The sequence below is a fragment of the Citrus sinensis genome, chromosome 8 (genome assembly GCF_022201045.2).
Source record: "Citrus sinensis cultivar Valencia sweet orange chromosome 8, DVS_A1.0, whole genome shotgun sequence".
In the NCBI taxonomy this organism is placed as follows: Eukaryota; Viridiplantae; Streptophyta; class Magnoliopsida; order Sapindales; family Rutaceae; genus Citrus; species Citrus sinensis.
The window spans coordinates 9,259,559-9,278,064 of record NC_068563.1 but is presented as its reverse complement, the minus strand read 5'-3'; the positions used below and the strand labels follow the sequence as shown (position 1 = coordinate 9,278,064).

The window sequence follows — 18,506 nt, the reverse complement described above, 5'->3', positions numbered from 1 at the left end:
ATTTTATTTTCAATTTTGGGTTATTTTCATCCAACACCCAAAAGAATCAACACTTGCCAGTTTGCCACATCACTCCCATGTAAAACAACAATGTGCGAATTACACGCATTCCTTCCGTTAGGACGGACAAATCACAAAAAGAGTAAAATGAACATTAAACTTTAATTTGGACTAAAAAATACGCAATTAAACAAAAAAATCAATACTAACAAAGTAAACTTAATTGTTTACGTATTCAGAAAATCAGACCCATTCGAAATATAATAAAGAAATTCAAACAGGCACGTGTTCTTTACAAAACATAGAATCTAAATCTAAAATAGAATTATAAAAAAAAACATTTTATTTTTTCTTGAGAAAACAAAATGAAAAAAAAAGTAATAAAGTAAATACTAAAGCATTTTTTTTTGAAAAAAGGCATCTTTTAGTTTTTTTCTTCTAGAGAAACAAAAGGTAAAATCTATATTAATTAATTTAAGAAGATATAAAAATTGAAAATAAAACAAAATAGACCGTTAATTTAGGCTTAGAGAGAATAGTCATGGCGCGCAAAATAGACCGTTAATTTTTTTTGAAAAAAGGCATCTCTCCTCGCTTCTTCTTTTTTTCTCAATTCAATACTTGATTCAAAAAAATCTCATTAAAATAAAATTGAAAAATCAATTGGAGCACCCCCCCCACCCCCCCAAATTTTCTTACAATAAGCTCATTTCACTCAGAAAATCAAAGATTTACGTTTACATACTTAACATAATCTTTCTCAACTCTCTACTCAATTTTAGTCTGAGAAATATTTCTATCTGTCTTCTCTTTATTCTTTCCGATAGAATCCCAAAAAAAACGATTTTTTTGCATCGTTCAATCATTTTAAGGCTTCAAGAGAAAAGGTTTTTTGAAGGGGGAAAAAAAAACAGAGAGAGTGAGAGAATCCTAATTTTTATATGGTAACAAATTATATGTCAGCTCTGTTCATGATCTTCCAATCTTGCTGCAAGTTCTCAAAAAAGAAAAAGAAAACCTCAAATTATCAAATACACGAAGTGTTTACCAGCATTCTGAATTTTGGCCATTAAGTAGTTCCTTTCACTGTCAAAATCAGAATGCGTAAGATTGATCAGAAACCCGCCTACATTGTTCCTGAAGCTGCTGCTGAAGGTAATATATCTCTTGATGCTGAAAAAAATTTACGTGCTGCGATTATTGAAATCGCGAGAAAAAATTATCAGAGCTGCTAAGATGTAGTTGAAGATGCAAAGGCAAAAAGGAAGACAAATTGCTAGGCTTGCTAAATGCAGGATTCAAATAACTGTTGAACGGAATGATGCTTTCCAAGTTACACAGGAATTTGAGAAGCTAATTGGCCTTCGTACATGTCCTGTTATTTCATTTACTCACGACTGTTTTAAGTGGTAGCGTAAATGATACAACCTTGCCCGAGATTAATGACAAGTCAGCATGGGAAACAGAGAAAGAAGCCCAGCTGGTTGAGGAGCACACAAAAGGTCCAGCTCGTATGCGCAGGGCACCAACATACCTCAAAGATTACATTACCTAAGGAATATTCGAGAAGGCACAAAGAGAATGGAAAAGATGGCAGCTGTGATTTTGTTATTTTGTTGTGACTGTTTTTTCTTTGAATCATTCATTTGTTGGTTAGTTACACGTGTAATGTTGAGGGGTAAAAGATATATGTAGAGGGGAACACGTCATAGAAAGCAAGAAAATGGCAAATATTTCTTCTTCTCTCTCTCCGTCTCTCCTGCTATCTCTGTTTCTCCATTAATTTCAATTCTTTTGCTTCTTTTTGCTGGAGTCAGCACTTACTCGAAAAGTGTAAATCTAGGATATAAACTCTGAGTTGCAGAGTTGTATCAGTAAATCTCTTCATGATGTTCAATTTAATAGCTATTATTTGCTTTCAGTAGTTCTGTTAGGTGTTTGCTACATTCTTATGCAGATTTTTTGACATATAATAAAAATGTTACTAGATTATGTGGTCATCTAATGTATATATAATTGCACATTGTAAGTGGTCATCTAATGTTGCTTATTTCAGGCCTATTAAATGAGAAGAGTTGCATTAGTACAATATACTTTCAAATCAAACCTAGCTAGATACATCAGTTCTCTAAGCTTTAGTCCATATTGCACTGTCCTATGGCACTTGGCTTGGCTGTTTCCGGCTGGGCTGTGGCGTTAGAATTTGTCCAAACCATGGAGTTTAGAATCCTACATTTGCTTATTTTCTGAAAATATATCTGAGATGGTATTTATGATTTTCCGAGGATTTTGGATGATGTTTTCTCTGAAGAACGAAGTGTTCTGCCTTGAATCTCCTCTGCATATTTTTCAGCAACAATCAAAGTGATATTCTGTCGGTGCATTCACTCAAACAAGGCTCCAAAATCACAATCTCATTTGTCCTGCAGCCAGCCAGTTTCCAAAATCCTGGCCAGTAAGTTCTCACCAGCAACCAGTTTGTTGGAAGCTAAACCAATGCACAAACAGAGAAGCTTCAAATGGAACTGGGAAATTACCATTCTGCAGTTTATGTTTTAATGAAATCTCTACCAGTGCATACAAGCCCTTGATTGCAAAAAGTTGAAGTGGGGAAAGGCAACTGAAGAAATATAGAAAAGACAAACAAACAAATCAACGGATTGATTCAATTTCTAGGCCTTCTTTAAGTTATAATTAATTTCTCATTTGCTTGTTCATGTACAATCAGATAAATTAAAAAAAAATAAAAATTGTTAAAAACAGAAGCAGGACAGGAAAAAAAATTAACAATTTATTAAGGTGAACGCGTTATTTTAAAAAAGTGAAATATCCTAAACTGTTAAAATTAATAAACGATAATGCTCTTTACTTGGTGAAAAAGAAAAGGGTAAATCGATTTTAATTAGGGAATTACCAAAAATAAAATCTGAATTTTGAGGTTTTTTGACCGGATAATTTTTAAAAACCTCCCCTGAAGTTTGGGCTTGTTGCAAGTAGATGGCGAGAATTTGTTTATTTGTAAAAAACTCCCTACCGTCAGTTAACTTTAACATTGACCGTTAGTTGACTGTGCAAAGACAATATTACCCTTAACAACAGTTTGAAGACATAAATAACTAAAAAAAAATTAAAATTGTTGGCGCAAAAAGCACAAATCCTATTTTTTGACAATTTTATCTTTGTCAATTCCAAAGATTTACAATATCATAGGTAAACATTATAACTATTTCATTTTTAAGTTTTTAATTTTATTTTTTTTGTATGAACTTTAAGAAAATATCAATAATTTAAAGAGGATTTTTTAAATTTTTAATTTTTTTTTTAGGAACTTTAAGAAAATATCAATAATTTAAAGAGGGTAAAATAGCCAATAATTTTAATTTTTTTTTAGTTATTTCCGTCTACAAACTGTTGTTAAGGGTAATATTGTCTTTGCACAGTCAACTAATGGTCAATGTTAAAGTTAACTGACGGTAGGGAGTTTTTTACAAATAAACAAATTCTCGCCATCTACTTGTAATAAGCCCAAATCTCAGGGGAGATTTTTAAAAATTACCCTTTTTTGACAGTTAGCGTCAGGTAGCGTTTAGATTTTAACCGCGTTATTTCTCAATTCATTTCTTAGAATAACAAATAAATACCGAAAGGCCACTTCAATTAGGAAAAGAAATACATTTACAGAATTAATTGCCGTTGCCAAAAAATCTCTCCCAAATTCTGCATTCTTCAACTCTGCTTTCTTCTTCTTCATCATTCATTCTTTCCGATTGAAACCCAAGAAAACGATTACTTGCAACATTCATTCATTTTAAAGGCTTCAAAGAGAAAAGGGTTTTTGTGAATTTTGAATTCTTGATTTTGATGGGTACTATTCACAGAAAACGAAGCGGAAGCAGAAGAATCTCTACTATCTTGGGCAAGTTTGGGCAAGATCCTCTGCCATTACCAATTCTGATTCTTGTAACGCTGGCCGTGATGATCTTTCTAGTCACCGCCCCTCGGATTTTCTCTGTTGAGTTGAGCATTGTAAAACCCACAGAAGTCAATACCCATTTGGTGCTTCTGGCCGGATCACTTGTTCTAGTAATGCTGGTTCAATTTCTATCTTCATCACAATTTTGGCTCTCGGAGGGATTCTTTCAGTTCAGGGTTACTGCTTTGATTGTGTTGTTAGCTTTCATGGGACCATATCAGAACCAGATTCACCCAAAATGTTGTCCTTTTGGGTTTATGTTGTAGAATTATATGTGTTTAGCTTTAGAAATAGGTGTATAGTTGTGTTTGAAATTTCTTAATTGTTACATATTACTAGTTAATCAATTCGAAGTTGGTTCCCTAAGCCTGAAGCATTGGCAATATCTTGTAATTCTTTGAGTTAAGATATACTTGTAAAACTAGGGATTTTTTTCTTGATGCGAGATTTGTAGTCTTTGTGTACTATCATCATTGTCAATGAGAAGCTTGGTTACAAAAATTTCAGTTATTTTTCTTGATTTCTTTTCAGTATTTTGGATTTGCTGTTTGATTAATTGAGTCATGAATGGTTTCTCTTTGAAGCTTCAGAATCAGACTCTGTTAACTGATCCTAACAGGCAACTTTTTAATCATTTTCATAGAAAAATCTCCACCTGGAGAATGTTTTGCTCATTCAATTCTAAAGAGGGGTTAAATTTATGAGTGTGTTGCCATTGAATCAATCATGATGATTTTAACTGACCATTGTTCTTTGCGCCCCCTATACTTATTGATAAGATAAGGTCACAGATTAAATTAAGAGACAAACCAGTGCTTGTACGGCAAAAGAGTCATCTTAATTAGTACCTAATGCATCAGCTTGCAGAGGTAAAGCATGTTTTTACTCGCATTAACTTTCATAATATGATTGAAGCTCGATTAAAAGAAAATAAAATGCCTGCTCATGAAGATACGAGGGAATCTCAATTTCATACCCAGAAACACTAGCAAGTGCATCCATTGTGGCCTGAGATACTTGCTTTAGATGGATTTTGTAATCAATTTATACATAATGACATGGCAATCAATTTATACATTAATTATAATCTTTAAATGGATTTTGTAAAACTACACACGTCAGGATTGAATTTCTGCATTTGTTGACATTATATGTATTAATGTACTCAAACCCTTTTCAAATATGTTCTCTATGTGTGTTATAAACTAAAATTGGATTTGGACAGGGGAACATCACATGTAGTTGGGAGGCTTACATTCTACAGTTCAATGTGTGTTACTTCTTATGGTCTTAAGATAAGAAATTTTTCACAGGCTTAAACCAAGCATTTAAGTGAGAAAATTCACCAAGAAGAATGAAGAAAAGATTTCCTTCCCGTGACTAAGCAATTGGAGATGAAGAATGATAAGTAGCAACCAAATCGAAGAGGACAGAATCTGTGAGTCTTGTAGACCATCAGCTAATCCGATCTGGCACAAGAGCTTGAAAAGCAAAAGAAATTGTCTGAATGCCAGCTTCATTACAGAGAGTAGGTTATGCAGATGGAAATGCTGTTAATGATAACAGAAAAGAGAGCCCTTGAATTGGCTAAGATGGAAACCAAAAATTTGGAATCTACAGCTAAAAGCATTAAAGTTTTCCTTGAAAGACAAAACACGCACATTCTCTAGAAGGATACATCTCAGAAGATGGAAGTCTCCACTTTAACTCGTAAGAGTGTCTGAATTGAAGCTTGTGCAAAAATATTCGCAGAAAAAGCCTCTTAGGAATATCAAGAGTGGCGTTTTGGAGATTTTGAATGAGAAGGAGCAGTATTAGTCATCTATAGCTTTTGGCCCTGTCAGTTAAGAAGGACTTGATGAAGAATTATCCAATGCCAAGCACCGAGGGAGAAAAAATCTAAAAGAAGAAAATGTTTAGTTGAACAGGAAAAAAGAAGAAAATGGCTCAAGTCAAAATCTTGCATAATGATGTATCATTTCAGAATATAAGAAGAAGAGTCTTGAGGGCCTTTAGCTAAAGATTTTGAATTCTGGACTACTAATCAGAGAAAGAGGCAGAGCACAGCTAAAATCTGGTCTGGACTTTATTTATTTCTACCAATTAATTTCTTCTTTTGCTTATTCATTTAAAAAGGCCACTCACGTACAAAAAATTTATGTTCACAAGTAGAAAAGCGAATAAAAGTTGAAAATTTATAACTGAAATAGCCTAAACTTCTAAATTAATGACCTTTACTTGCAGAAAAAGAAAAAGGGTAGGGTAAAAATTTGAAGTTGTGACCGTCATTTTTAGGGTTATGACTAGAATCGGCGCGCCAAAAATCCTGACTTTAACTTCCCCAAGTTAATGATTTAACGCGTTTCTTTCCCAATCGATTTAGGAAGCTTATTTCTGAGTTACCCAAATTTAAGTAGGAAACCCACTTCAAGTAGATACTATCATAGAAAATATTTAAACTATCAAAAGTTCAGAACGCAAAAAGGCTTCTAGAAATCCATTGTTAATTTCTGAAAACAGATGATAGAATGAAGCAATTGCGAAACAAAATTGCTGGGAGCAAAGCATAGCTATTAAATTGAACATCAACTTTACAAAAAAATTGGGTGTGTTTACAATTTTCTAGAAATAAAAATTTCTATTCATGTACAAAAAAAGAAACCGAAAAGAGAGCCCTAATATTATGTCCAATAGGGTTTAAGCTACCACCGAAAACAATCGCGCGTAAACGATCTAACGGGACCCGTCTGAACGCCAATTAGCTTCTCAAATTCCTGAGTAACATATAAAGCATCGTTCCATTCAACGGTTCTTTGAATCTTTTCTATCGCAAGCTTGGAGATTTCCCTTTCTTTCGGCCTTTGCATCTTCTTCAACTCCATCTTAGCAGCTCTGATTCGAGCTTCAGTAAGAGCTTTCTCCTTTTTCAATCTTTCCTTCCCAGCTTTGTTGCTTTCTTTCAGGATCATGTTTTGTTGGCATCTCAATATAGTCTCAGCAAACCTAGTCCGGATCATTGCAGCCCGCAATCTGTTTTCAGAATCAACGGACATGTTCGAACCAGAAATCGAAGAATTATCTCCCAATGTGTTCTGCTTCTTGAGATTAACATTACTTCCACCAGCGACTTCAAGAAAACTATAGGTCCGTTTCAGACCAATCGTAGGCATTTTGATCTGGGAAATGGACGAAACTCTTTGTGGGTTCTAATTATTTTTCAAGAGGGTCTGGGAATTTGCAAAAAGATTGAGAAGATTTAACGAAATGCTTATGAACGGAACAAAGGAATAAGCGTAGTGGGATTGAGGAATTACAAGAATTAGGGTTTTGTTGGACAAAAACTGAAAGAGCAAAGAGTTGAGAGAGTTTTTAGTTGATTCTTTTTCCTGAGTGAAGTGGGAATTAAGCAAACACGCGGTTAAAATCTTTATAACTGAGAGATGTGAATAAAGCCGTTAATACCGCGCACCAAGACTGTTCTCTCTAACCCTAGTAGAGGTTAACGGTCGATTTTGTTGAGTTTCAAATTTCCCTTTTTCTTTCTCTGCAAGTAAAAACTTTTTCTTTTTTCTTTTTAAATCTAATTGTTTAAAAATAAGACGCTACTTAATTTTTTTTCTATTTTTTTGAAATAATAAAAAATATTTTTTTTTATTTCCATATTTTGGATAATATGTTCCGTTATATAAAGGGAGGTGCTTGTTCAAGTTTCTAAAAACATTAACAATGCCCAAATTAATGCTCTGATTACATTTGAGAGAAATGGGTGCCTTTGTACCAATTAGTTTTTTTTTCTTAAATAAAATTTTAAATTACTGATTTAGGTCTTTAAAATGGGTATGAATCTTTTCACTTTGAAGAGGTAAGCGACACTTGATAATGGTTGAATTGATCAATATCCAGGTGAATTTAGCAATTTAAAATGAATAATGGGCATGATGAGTGCAATGAAGTGAAAATGGTTGTGAAACAAATGCACATTTGGTTTGATTTTGAGGAGCTAGAAGGGTTAATGAAGCAATATATGCTTTAGAGAAAATGGAGAACCCTAGAATGAAGCTGCAATTGCTGGATTTGATAATAAGTTGTACATGATTTTGTTAGAATAGTGGGGAAAACAGAAGAATTTGCCAAGAATGAATGAGGTTTATAGAGAAATGTAAGAAAACAGCAACGTTTCAGTGAAAGACTATTACATCACATGCCATTAGCAAACAGTAATAAGCACAAAATATGAACTCTGACAGGCAATTCTATGTCGTAAAAAACTCAAGAATGCAGCTAAGACCAAAAACAATTGCCTCAACTAAAGAATGCACAGAAATCATTCCAAGCCTTGCCATTTTGGTCAATGTGGGCAAGCAAAGGCAGCACAATAACAAAATGTGGAAGGCTCAAACATCTAAGAACTAAAAGATGTAACGTATAATTGGTTTGTAAAGCAATTGAATCACAAAGTTTACAGAAATGAGGTCATACAAATGTAAGGAAGCAATGAATCAAGCAAGGTTTCGATGCTTCATCATTAGAAAATAAAATTAGTCGAAGTTTTAGTGTACATGGTTGTAGCAGAAGAAAATTAGGGAATTCATTTTATTAAAACAAAGCATTTTAGCCCCATGAAATAGGACCTCCATGGAATAATTTATCAGCAGGGGGGGAGCTAGTATAAGGCTAGAGGGTGCCACAGCCCCTGTAGAATTTTGATAAATTTTAGGGTTTCTAAAGAAAATGTGAAAAATTAGTATAACATATCTATATTGGCCCCTGTAGAATTATAATTTTACATATATAATAACATAAAAAAATAAAATTTTAAATTTGGCCCCTGTAGAATTTTTCCCCTAGCTCCGCCCCTGTTTATCAGCTCATTTTGAACAGAAGAAAACACAACTCAGAAGGGTCAACACAACTTAGAACTGTTGTTCCTGAAGCTCCACAGTGGCACAGTCACACCATTTACCATTTACCAGTCCATTTTCTTTATCATTCACTACCAATGAAAGCCAAAATGTGGACTGTGCAAACATCAAAGAATGAATTTTGTTCTTGTAAACATCAAATTGATAATGTGTAATGTGGAGCAATGGAATAAATCAACATATATAGGAACAAAATTGATCCATCAATAAATAATTTCTCACAAACAGCCTCGACTGGTATGTTTTCTTACCAGGATTACACCTTGATATTTTCAAAATTTAGCTTAGTTCTTGACAATGGCTGTCATGTTGTAGAACAAGCTCCATGCAATAAGATGTGCAGAAGAGGCAGGGTAAAGGTAGCCAGAATTAATCGAATCGGGCTCTATATAAGTTGATTGGAGAAAGAAATTTCAGAGTACAATTAGATTTAGTCTTTAAAAATTTGATAGTGAGATATGGTTCAAAAGTTCTGTCTCAGAGACCTAATGATTACAAAGCCTGGGCTTGTCGCTCTAATCAGAGGTATATGAGGCCTGATGGGCAATGGCATCTAAAAGCTTCAACGCGATCAGGAAACTAACTTCATCAGAAATCCTATCATGGTGGCCAAAGAAAGAACTATTGCAGATATTTCTGAAATCTCAAGGAACTACTTCTACTAAAGTCATCACAAACACTATCACAGCTTCCAATTAATTAATGAGTTAAAACAGAAGAAGAACTTGAAAATTGTATAATTACATCTTCAATGAAAAGATTAAAATTAATTAAACAGTGCTGGCACTCTTTGATTTCAACGCATAACATTAATGTAGAGTATTACAATGAAGCCATGAGTGGTAGAATCAATAGCAGTATTACATTACATAAATGAATCAAAGAATGGCTTAAAATGTGGAACCGAAGATTGTTCCACGATCAGGGGAGATAATCATCTTCAGGCTGCCTATGCCAGAGGAAATAACAATCATCTATCCACCTTGGATGTACCAAGAACTTCTCCTCTTGCTCTGGACAGAGACAATCCTCAGGTTCCGTAGAGACCAAATGCGTGACTGAGTCAATTACTATTGTGCACGTGGCTCCCATCTCCTCCGCCCTTGAACTGCTTCGTATAAAATCCTCAAAATCGCTGAAAAGTAAAGAACATCCCTTGAGAATCCCTCTACGAATTTTCGGTAAGTAAGTCCGAACATCTCCACAGACACTGTCAAAGAACAACCTATGTATTGTTTTCAGAACTCTCAGAACGTTTGTCAATACCCCTTCATTCTCACTTTCATCAGTCTGTGTCTCAGAATAAGATTTGTGATCGCCTTTCAATTCTTTATCCCTAAAGTAGTCATATTTTGCCACAACTATCAAGTTCTCTGTGCGATCACTCCACACACTCTCAGTGTCATCAAGAATAACAATGCCCCTCTCTTGGCCCAGTACTAGGTCCAGGTCCTTCCTATCTTTTCCGTTGAAATCTTCACGAGCGATGATCCGGGAACTGAAGTATTTGGAATCTGGGTCCAGGAGCTTGACAGCTGCCTTAGCGTAACATCGGGTACCCATCGTGCATACATACATCTCAAACAAGCTACTGGCTTGTTCAAGAAAAGTGCGCACAAATGGCCTCAACTTCACCAAATTGTCATCATCTATCTGGAATAAAGTGCCATTGAAAGGATGAACTTGCTTCTTCAAATATTCTCTCCGGATGAGAGGCTTTTAATCTTTCGACAGTGGAGCAGCGTATGGTCTAAATCTAGAACAAGATGGAGCTTCCTCTTCCTTAACAAAGCCTTTGTGTTTCTTTTCTTCAAAACTAAAACTTCTTCTTCACTGTACCTTAATCCTGGCAGCATATAATCAAAAGATAAACCGAAAGAACCATCCATGGCTTGGTTGCAAAAAATGCACCTTCTGTTCCGAACAGTAGAATGGTGGCATGACAGAAGCGGCTCAGAAGAACAAGAATCTACACCAGCGAAACCACCACAGCTTCTCTTGATAACAAACTTTGTCTTCCTAACACACTCGAGTTTGTAACTGTATGTCCCCATTTTGTGTGTTTTGATTGTTTGTTTGAAGAGGGTTTTGAAAATTTGCAAGAAAGGATTTTAAAAGATTCAAAGAACAAAGATTGAGAAGCCCTAGAAAGAATGCCTGTTGCTAGAAATTGTTTTTATTGGGTTTCAATCGGTAAGAATTACCAAGAAAAAGAGTCGTTTGTAGAATTTGAAAGAGATTTTATTGAAACAAAGTTGAGAGGTAGTGATTGTGTAATAAAAAAATCTTTTCCTGAGTGAAGTGGGAATTAAGAAAAAACGCGATTAAAATGGCTAATGGAGGGATACGGATACAGTAGTTGTTAGAACTCAAAAGACTTTGGAGCCAAGATGGTTCTCTCTAACCCTAAGCTAAGCCTATTTCCTTTCTGGGCAAGTAAAAGCTTTTTCTTAATTAATTTAACTGTTTAATGAAATTCAGTGTTATAAAATAAGACGTTAATATGTTTATACTTATATTCATTCTTTCTTTTTCTTTATTTTTTCAAATAAAAAAATTATTTTACCTTTTTGGTTTCTCTGTATACTGGTGCAAGTGGGTGCTTGAGTTTCTTAGTACATATAAACTAACGAGTTACCTAAAATGGTTTTAATGTCAAACAATTTCAGGAGTCATTTGTTAAGGATGACTTTACTGCATAACATCAGATATTTTATTAGATAATATTTATGTGAAAAATAAAAATTTTCCTGCAAGTCCTTAGAAGTGGTGAACAGAGGATTATGTAATTTAGCATTTTAGTCAAGTGCTTTATCAGGAATCTCACAATGCGCAGACTGTGAGGCTGAGAAGGATGACGAGCCGGTTGAGGTGTTTTGTAAAATGGCGGCGAAGAATTGCATATGTTCTGTACTTTGACTAATTGATAGAGGTCTAGTAGAGGTTAAGTGAAGTTCTTGAAGTTTTTGAACAGCCGAAGAAGAGTTTGAACAGGAGGCGCATACTTGCAATGCTCTTTTGGGGCTTAGTGTTGGTCAATGAGGATGCATATAAGATGATGGACGAGATGGGAAAGTGTGGCATTGGTCCGAATTCTCGACTTTATGATATAGTCATTTTCTCATCAACTAACAGAGGCTAGACGAATTAAAGAGGCTTACTCAGTTTTTCAGAGAGCAGTAGTAAGCCACCTAACCCAGCCAACTCTGAGTACCTATGAAATTTTTAGGATGCTTTGCAATCAAGACCTTGTAGATATGGCAATGAGGATTTGAGAACTGATGAAGTCAAAGGGCGTGCTTCCTAGAATGCACATTTTATTTTGAATTCACAGTCTAAACTTGGGATTACTCCCATTTCAATTTTTTTTCCCCGGATAGCACATAAAATGGTTAGATGCAAGAATGGAAAAAAATGAGACAAGTCAAAATATTGCCCCAGTATCAAGCTTCTGTCAACCTTTTACCAGTCTGTGTCTTTTGGCAAGCTAAGTAATTGATCAAAGGAGACGCTTCTGGTAGAAAGATATGAACCAAAACTTCACTAACAAAATCAAAAACTCTGAAGAAAACATCTCACGGCATAGCTTTTGTGATTTACAAAGCCAAAAATACGAAGAAACAGAGAAGACAAAGCCACAAAAGTTTTTCTGATTTTCTGATCTGAGATGATTGCGACATATTATTCAGGTAGAATACCTTCAACACCATGAATAAACGTCCAGTCACTCCGATACAAGTTAAGCGACAAGACTAGCTAATCAAGAGACAAGTCCTTGCGAGTTTGCTTCGTATTGATCTTAAACCGTCCAAGAATGCTGTTCTTGACTGAAATCAATCAAATCATGATATGAAATCTTGCAAGGAAACATAATATTTCAACAGAGTACCTTGGTTAAGTATCCACTATAAGATCATGCCAGCATTAAGAAACATTAATATTTCAGAAGTTTTAGAGCACATGAGTTTACTTCATCAAACATAGCATGCTCTTTCCACAGAACAATTTTTTATAATTTCCTCTGCCTTTCGAGCTCTTCCACTGGAACAATTAGTCATGAATACATCAAAGTGCAACATATCTTAAGAAAGTTTCATGCCCTCTAAAATTTCTTATGTACACTAAAAATTTTCATGTACTCTCAAAATTTTCATCGAAACCTAGCTGGTTCATATAGCTGGACCGACCTTGTTATATCTCAAAATTTTCCCGCACAATCAAAGAGATAAGAAAAGTTTTGACTCTGGACTACCAAGCTAAAGTGTGTGTGTATATCTATTGTCATGCTCAAGTTTGGACGTCAGCACCGAGGAAGCCAGCTTATAAATTCGTAAACATGGAGGTCTGGACCTACGTATTTTCACACATATGTATATGTTGATGAAGAGTGAAGCTAAAATCAGAAATTATAATCGAGTCCAACAAGTCAGATATATAGTCAGAAAGTATCTGCCTCGTCGTATAGTCTTCAACGACATGTCGGTTGGTATCTCGTTTGGTATATACGGCATTAACTCAATGTTGTCTGGGGTGGTGAGTGAGGCACATGACTTGTCACATGCGTCACTTAAATCACTTATATATATATATATATATATGAGACTTGACTGAACCTTCACAGCCTTCCCACTTGATATCCCGTCTTCCTTATCTCGTGCAATTTAAGGGGAAACAACTACGGGCATCGAACTTACACGCACTCTATCATGCATAACAACACTCCTCTCCTTTTCCTATGGAATTTGCAATATTTTCATTTCTTCACTGGGGCCATTCTAAATCAAATTCCAACTGGAACAGATAGGAACCAATAGAAGGCAACTGCTGGAGCGAAATACTCATTGCTGTCTATCCCCAACCTAAGGAAGGGCATTCGAAGAGTAGTATTGTTTTGAGGGAGGGACAGCGTGGTTGACGAGCCACTACGAGGAGGCGACTGGACTGGAGTGCTTTTATCAAATGATGCATGTGGCTGAGCCATTCCCATTCCAACTGGTTGCCCAAACGAGATTCTTCAGATAGCGGAGAAAACCATTTCTCTAAAAAATAGAGGCTCGGTAAATATTTCAGTTGTATCTCCTTTTTTTATCTTCGAATGGTTGAGTTTTATCTAAATTTGTGCTGAATTGCTCATGGTTTATGACGCAAAATATGCAGTAATATAATTGCTCTGTGTGCTGGTTTTCTTATGCTTAAATCTTAAGCCTTAGAATAAATAAAGATACCATCGGCTGGTGCTATGACAAAACTACTGGATTGATGAGTGCAATTGCTTAGCCTTGGTGCTCTATTCGTAAGAGTAGCCACTTCATGTGAATTGCTAAAGTGTAAGACTGAATCCTGAAACACCCCTTTATCCTGCATTTACCCATTTTTGGTGAACAAGCTTTTCTGCTTTTGAGAACATATTGGTGAGCTTTTTCTTAGTCATATTTATTTATTTTTCATATTAGTCTTAATATAATGCAGCATGAACTTGGTTCAATGTCTGTTTTAGCTGATCCTTTGAGAAAGCATGTCAGGTTGGATCATGACGCTGAGGCCCAAGCAGCATCCTGTTGTGTAAGTATATTTTCATTTCTGCATAAAGATGAAAATATTACATTTGCTAGAGTGACTTTATTACAAGTCCTTTTCCAGCTTCTGGCCCATCTTTTGTACTTACGCAGGTGTTACCATCCTATAGTTGCTACAATAGACATAGCTAAAATGTGAAGTATTTGGAAAATGTCTTTTAGTTTGTGCACCAAGTTAACGCTTGCATTATGGTGGTTCCTTTGTTGGAGGGCTCTTCAACACCGTATCTAGTTACAATTTGGTTACGTATTTGCAACGTTCCTGTGTTATTGAATTTGATGAGGAAATCCGAGACTGCCTAGTGTAGCCACCGTGCTGATGATGGAAGTTTGGTATACAGTCACACTCACTATTGTGAATCCGTTTATTTCTTTAACACATTTATCTGTTTAACCATTTTTTTTTTAATAGATTTGTAAATCGCAAGAGGGCCTGGCATAACAACAAATAATGTTGCTGAATATCGAGACTTGATTTTGGGATTGAAATATGCCCTTCAATACGGCTTTTACAACATCCGTGTGCGGGAGACTCCAAACTTGTCTGTACGAAGGTTTGTGTTACCTTTACAAAATATTTTAAAAAAAAATTGGATTTTATGATTAGCTCATTGATGACAATGTTTCACTATATTCTGACTTTTATCTCGATGGTTCCTTAACTTCTTCTTTTCCTAGCTTTTCTTGCACAGGTTGTTTCATGATGCAGGTTGTTGGTTCATGGAAGACCATTCACCAGGGCATGGCTGAACTATATGGGGAGGCCAAGAGGGTGAGGATAAATTGCTTTCCATATAGATAGCTTATGTTCTAAGGGTGACTATAGTTTTTGTGCCTTACGGTTCTTATGGCTTTGTACAAGATAATGTCTTTATCCTCCCATTGACTCCCATGTGTTGGTTATAAAAGTTCTCGCTGCTGTTTTTCCTTTTCTTGCACAAGTTTCTGATGTTTTTCTTTGCACATTTGGAAGAACCTGAACTCTGAGGCTGATGCTCAAGCGAACGTGGCCGCTGGTCTTATTGGTGAGGCTGGCTTAATTATTTGACTGTTATGCCATTCACATTGCTTCAATCAATCCATGAATACCTAATTAGCTTTATCTGTTGCTCCAGCTGGTGAATTTGCAGAGAAGTGCGCGATTTAGTGCATACGATGATTGGCTGTTGGATACTGTTGTTTGTGAAAGCAAATCCAGAAAACCAAAACGGCGGAAGACTTTGCGTTTAGAAGCTGGAAACACTTAAGCTCAACGGCACAGGATCCTGCGTTTTGAAGAGTAAAAGAAATACACTTTTGAACGACGTATGGGTTTGTCGTTTAGATTTAAGTGATGCACGCTTATATCACGTGCTTGTGTTCAGCTTGCAAAGTTCGTTAGAAGTCGTTAAACGCATGAGGAACTCACGTGAGGTGCTGAAAATTTCTGGGTTCGTTAACTGAAGCTGTTATGGAACAGCTAATGTGGAAGCAACGGATTGGAGAGCAGAGAGATCTGAAGAGAGAGAAGGAAGCTGGTTATATAAAGCTAGTTGTGATCTTTCTTGGAATCTAAACATTACTCTGTAATTCATCTAAAGGAAATCAATAAAGTTGTGTTCTTTCCCTCCTGTGGATGTAAGCTAGAGAAATCTAGCTGAACCACGTTAAGATTCTTTTGTTCTCTATTTCATTTACTTCTTTTGATTCTTAATTCCAATCGGTTAATTGTCTAGTTCCATAGGTTCATCTTAGTCATAGCTTTTCAGTAAAACAACTTGCTGCATCTTGTTTTATTGGCTTGAGGTCTTGGGGCAGAGTCTTGGGTTGCTTTATCAGTCTATAACACTTGAGATTCTACAATTGGTATCAGAGCTGAATCTACAACCAAAGACAAGTATGGTTTCAACCAAGATCGATCTTAAGAAGTTTACTGGCAAGAATGATTTCAACATGTGGAAGGTGAAGATGGAGGCCTTGCTGATAACACATGGGTTAAGAGATGCACTTGAACCTGTCACCAAGAAGGAAGGGAAAGAAGAATCATCCTCCAAGACACCTCAAATGGCAGCCGAGATAGACAAGAAGGCCAGAAGCACCATCATATTAAGCCTTGGTGACTCAATGATAAGGGAGGTTGCCAAGGAGAAGACTGTTGCAGACTTATGGGCAAAATTAGAAAAGATTTATATGACTAAATCTTTGGCTAATAGGTTACATATCAAAAGAAGGATGTTCACACTGAAGATGGCTGAAGAGTCCTCTTTGGATGATCATATTGATGAATTCAATCAAGTGTGTGACACACTTGAAACCATTGATGAGGGGCTAGATGATGAAGGAAAGGCATTGCTTCTGGTGAGCTCTCTACCTCAGTCTTATTCAAATCTTGTTGATGCCCTTATGTATGGAAGATCAACTTTATCATTAGATGAGGTTAAGACTGCCTTGAATACTAGAGGGCTACAAGAAAAATCTAGGAATATGATGCATTCTGAAGGGTTATCAGTTAAGGGTAAGTTTAACAAAAATGATGGAAAGAAGAAGAAACAAAAGCAAGACAAGTCCAAGTCACAAAACAAGAAGTGCTTTCATTGTAACAAAGAAGGCCACTTCAAGAGAGACTGTTAAGAACTGAAGAACAAAAGCAAAAAAAGAAATGGTGATACAACTATAGTGGAGGAAGAAGGCTATGAATCTGCTGGTGTATGTGTGGCTATAGAGGATCTCCAGAGAGGTAAATGGATACTAGATTTTGGTTGCACATTTCATATGTGCCCATTTAAAACTTACTTATCTAATTACCATGATTTAGATGGGGAAAAAGTAATGATGGGTAACAATGCTGTATGTAAAGTCATAGGCATGGGAAATGTGAGTCTTAGGCTTCATGATGGGACAATTTGGGAACTTAGAGAGGTCAGATATGTTCCTGATTTAAAGAGGAACTTAATCTCACTAGGTTTGATAGATTAGAATAGGTTTAGTCTTAAGCTTGAATCTGGTAGATTGTTGATCATGAAGGGCTCTAAGATAGTGATGAAAGGATAAAAAAGAAATGGAGTATATGTCCTAGATGGTGAGGCAGTTACAGGAATAACAGATGTGATTGTTGGCACTGGTGGGGAAGGCACCAGGCTGTGGCACCTAAGATTGGGGCATATGAGTGTTAAGGGGTTAAAAGAACTTGAGAAACAAGGGGTTCTGGGGAAGGATAAGATAGAAGAGTTAGACTTTTGTGAAGATTGTGTATTTGGGAAGTCCACAAGGCACAGTTTCAAACACTCTACTAGTAAATCTATTGGCATCCTAGATTACATACAGTCTGATCTATGGGGACCAGCACAGACCAGCTCATTAGGTGGTAATAGCTATTTTTTGTCAATAATTGATGATTATTCAAGAAGGGTTTGGGTCTATGTACTGAAACACAAAGATCAAGTCTTTAGCAAATTTAAAGAATGGAAAACCTTTGTTGAAAATCAAACTGGAAAGAAGGTTAAGAAACTAAGGACAGATAATGGACTTGAGTTCTGCAATCAGCAATTTAACAGCTATTGTGCAAATGAGGGGATAGCAAGGCACAAAACAGTGAGGTTCACACTTCAGCAGAATGGATTGGCAGAAAGGATGAACAGGACCCTAATGGATAAGGTGAGGTGCATGCTGGTGCAAGCAAAGCTTCCAAAAGGCCTTTGGGCAGAAACCTTATTAACAGCAAGCTATCTGGTGAATTTGAGTCCATCTGCTGCTCTAGACTTTAAGACTCCATTTGAAATATGGCATGGAAAACCAGCAAGCTATGTCAATCTTAAAGTGTTTGGATGCCCTGCTTATGCACATGTAAATCAAGGGAAGCTAGCACATAGGGCTCTTAAAGGTCAGTTCCTAGGCTATCCTGATGGAGTTAAATGATACAAACTATGGTGTACTGATCTAGAACCTTCAAGGTGCATAATAAGCAGAGATGTGGCATTTAATGAGAAGGCTGTTTTGGAAGTCAGAAAGGATACTGGGTTGAAAACTCAGAAACCTCAAGTGCAAGATAACATCCAA

General features: G+C 36.0%; 1 pseudogene; it reads right to left on the bottom strand.

The window, feature by feature from the left end:
* Positions 1–9,694: 9,694 nt before the first annotated feature.
* LOC112499330 (RNA polymerase II C-terminal domain phosphatase-like 5) lies at positions 9,695–10,949 on the bottom strand (annotated as a pseudogene).
* Between the last annotated feature and the right edge of the window lie 7,557 nt (positions 10,950–18,506).